Genomic DNA, 4,283 nt, shown 5'->3' with positions numbered 1-4,283 from the left:
TATATATATATATATATACCAAAAGATTCGATAGTTCAAAGGACATTCGCACGAAATACTAGAGATCCGAAATGCAATTTATTTTATACTTTATTCATTAGTAACTTTTTATTAATAAAACGATGAATTTCGAAGAATCTGTATTACTTACATTATTAAAAGTTGGGTCAGGTAAATGGAATATCTTTCCTGTGGTGATTTTAATTAATTTAAGCAATAATCGAGCAATAATCAAAACGCGATTACATGTGCAGTTTTGTGATGTAGATTATATTAGTCAGTCATATATTCCCGCACATATTTGCACTAATAAATTCATATGAAATTAAAATTTTCTATGAGTGATGAAAACAATTTAATACTTTAGATTACATAATGTTGAGAAAAATACAGAAATATTCAAGTTTTTTAAAAATGAGGTAATTCTATTTTAACATTTTTCTCTATTAATGTAATAGCATTATATTTTAGACTTTTTAAAAATATTGACTAAATTATAATAATAAATGTTAAAATCCAATAATTTCCCTAATATCAATACATTTTAATTCTCAACATTTCTTACATGTTTTGTGACAATTTCTCACTGTGCAAAGTGTTTTAAAATGTTAGAACTATTTTTTCTGTATCAAGTTCCTAACTCTACACAGTTAAATTCAACACACATGTCCACGATCCATTAAAATTTTTATATGAACATAACACAACATGGAATATGTTATAGAAAGCAATGCAAATATTATCTAAAAAATTAACCCAAGAAATAAAACATTTCGATACAGTTTAAAAGCAAATTGTAAAAGCATATTTCTTGAGTAAAATTAATATTTGTAATTAACTCATTTAGTAACTCTCATTTTAGACATTTATCTTACATTTTAAAATTTACATTTTAAAAATGTATTGTTATTTTTTCACTTATTCATAAATTGTTTTTTTAATACTAAAAAATGTTAAATATTAATATTTTATATAATATTCAAACAACACAATTCATGCTACCACAATCATTTTATGTTAAATTAATATGTTAAAAATTGAATATGTTAACAATTCAAGACAAGTTTTAACAATAATTGTTTTAACATAAACATATAATGTCTTTTACTATAATAAAATTAAAATATTAGATTTATCTTTATTACATATACATGTATTATATATCTTATACATATTTTCTAATAGAATAGAACAGTTCTAATAGAATATTCTAATAGAATAGAACAGTTTAATTTCTCATGAATAAATTATATTTACATATCTAATAGAAGTATTAATTTCTTACATCTCTAGTGTATCGTAATAGTGTGATACCCAAATAAGTACATAATTATTGTGGATGTTAATTGTAGAAGAGATATTTTTATTAAGTATTATACATAATACTTTCTAATTATGATATGAAATTGAAGTGTATGAATATACCACAGTGAAATTTTTTAAAAATAAGTTATCACATTTTGAATTGATACTCTTTACTATCTCAATTCAATTTTTCTCTTTTAGTAATTTAGAAAACAAAAATGAATTTAACTTAATTTTGAAAAGAATGTCTATCTTTAAATTATTAATTATACAGACCCACAAAAAAGTACCCTGTGCTGGGATGGAGACTCTGCTATTTTTATGTATTTTAAATAAATGGGTCATTTTTTGCTCTATATTGAAAATTTATTCTGGACAATCCTATTTTGATATGAGATTCGTATTCAGCGACACAAAATACATAAGAATAGCTGAGTCTTCACCCCTCTCGCAAAGTATTTTTTTTTACTGTATTATTATTTATATTATTATATATAAATTTATATATATAAATTCATTTAAATAATTGATTATGAGATTTTCATAAAGATTTAGAAGATGTGTATTTTTTTAACGAATATTTATGTATGAAATACATACCTCAATATTTTCAGATGATGTTCAACGAGTAGCCAGCTTTCATTCAGCTGTATCATTTCTCTTATGACGATTTTCGACAGTTCATGTAGCGTAAACACGTTCAATTATCTATTGGTATAAATCGCAAAAGACAGCAGACTGCCAACACTGGCAGTAGATGAACTCACTATAAATATTGACAGAAACTATACAATGCAATTTCACAAGACTGATTTATATATCGATGATTTTGTTGTAATTCGGACACGTCATCGGATACATCTTAAAAGATTCGTTGCCGACAATGATAGGATGTGGTTTTGGTCATCCATTATTCTAAATAGGAATATATCGCCATACATACATGATATTGCACAAATCATAACGATGAATCGACCGTACTTAACTTACAGCATCACTTCAAGTTTGTCTATTCTTTGTATGAGACTCCAATGCATGTACGTATTAATTTGTGGATGTCATTTTTGCACTTGAACAGCACTCTATTTATCTAACCCATAATTCTGTAAAGAAATGGCGCAACAACGCAGTTTTTGTTTGATATTGCTTGATATTTTTTTCAAATAACACAAGTATATAACAAACACAGTTATGAATGTTGCTATGCTCGAACAAATGAAAATTTATTATACTATAAAGATTTTCCACACTGGACGTATTTATTTGTGGCCATGTATCGATTAGTTTGAGAGACCATTGACTAAATTGTAAGCTATGATTGTTATATTTTTTCGATATGTCGCTTTAAGATACATTAAAATTTGACACGATTACTGACACGAAAGTGTGCAATGCACTGTTACGGAAAGATTATTCATTGAACTCATCGTGTCGAAATATGACAAAGCGCTTGCGCCGATTTTCAGAAGAGTTTGGTGAGTTGGTAAAGGTACTCTGAGAGGGACGTATATTCAATCGATGTAATTAGTTGTCGAGAGTTTTTATTATCCGATATTTGTGAGAGATCATTATATAAAATTATGGAATCATATAAAGTTATGGAATCACATAAAATTATGGAAGTTCATTAAGAATTTTTTATTTTAACAGATTTTTTGAATTTGATATTATATCTTAACTGTATTTTTTTGTTATATTGATTAACGGGATAAATTAATTAAGTTGCGATAAAAATTAGAATATTTTGAAATATGGAAAATATTATAAATAGAAATATTGAAATCAGAAAGATATAGGAATGAATTATACAATTTCAAGAATTGGCTCTATTTACTTTTTAAATTTGTATTGAATGGATGATTAACCCGTCATAAGTGAGTTAATATCGATTGCATCAGTATCTTGTTTGAGAGATTATAGGTGTCTTTGGGGAGATGCTATTAGCGTTATTTGTGTTCATTCTATTCTTTTTTTATGTTTAATAAACAATAAAGATAGAATGACAGAAGCGCTAATAGCGTTTCCCCGATTGCACCATTTATGAAGATAGTTCTACTTTATCCTTGATAAATTACAGTTTGAGAATCAGATTTTGATTTTGCTACCATTCGTGTGCTTCAGCGATTTTAACGTTTTTCTTTGTCATTTCATTTAGAGCTATATTCCAAAAAATCCAAAAAATCATTTTAATCACATTAACTATTTTATGTACATATGTATCTTTATAAAGACACATATACTATTATACACATATATTATTATACATATTTATACCATCGACATATAGTATTGGATAGAGCATACGACGAAATCTCTTTCATCTTGAAAGAGATCTAGAAAGAGTAAGGTAAACATTTGGGCACGGAATTCTCTTTCTATTCTTGTCTTATTAGTCGAATTATGTTTCAGGAGAGGGAGGACAATACTGTATTCTTTAAAGTTAGAAGTCCTCACAGAAGTACTGATTGGTATTAACGCAGATGATAATTCTAAATGTTATTAATTATATATATTAAATACAAAATAAAACTTAAAATATAGTTTTTACGTTTTTATTTTATGCAAAAGTAACACTCTCAGCACGGATGTATCTAAGTACTTAATGCCTCAGGACTCTTGATTCACTACTACTCAAATATTGCTCTATCTCTTTCTAGGTCTGACAAGATGATTTTGATACTAATGCTCCGTCCAGTATTATATGTCAATGATTTAAAAGACATGATGTTTCACATGTCAAGTACGTTTATATATATTTTTTAAAAGAATAAGAGCGAAAGAGTGCAGGGGTACTTTTTGCGTGACATGCGAATTCGCAAAAGGTGTAGATCTTAATTATTAAACTTCAAACTTCACCCGTTTTGATCGAATATAACCTTTTTCTTTATTTACGATGGACGTTTCTCGATCGATTATTACTTACCAATGTTTGCAGTTTACAATTAATGTTATGTAAAATATTATATATATATATATAT

This window comes from Atta colombica, unplaced genomic scaffold, assembly GCF_001594045.1.
Source record: "Atta colombica isolate Treedump-2 unplaced genomic scaffold, Acol1.0 scaffold162, whole genome shotgun sequence".
Taxonomy (NCBI): Eukaryota; Metazoa; Arthropoda; class Insecta; order Hymenoptera; family Formicidae; genus Atta; species Atta colombica.
Note: the sequence above shows the minus strand (reverse complement) of the source record.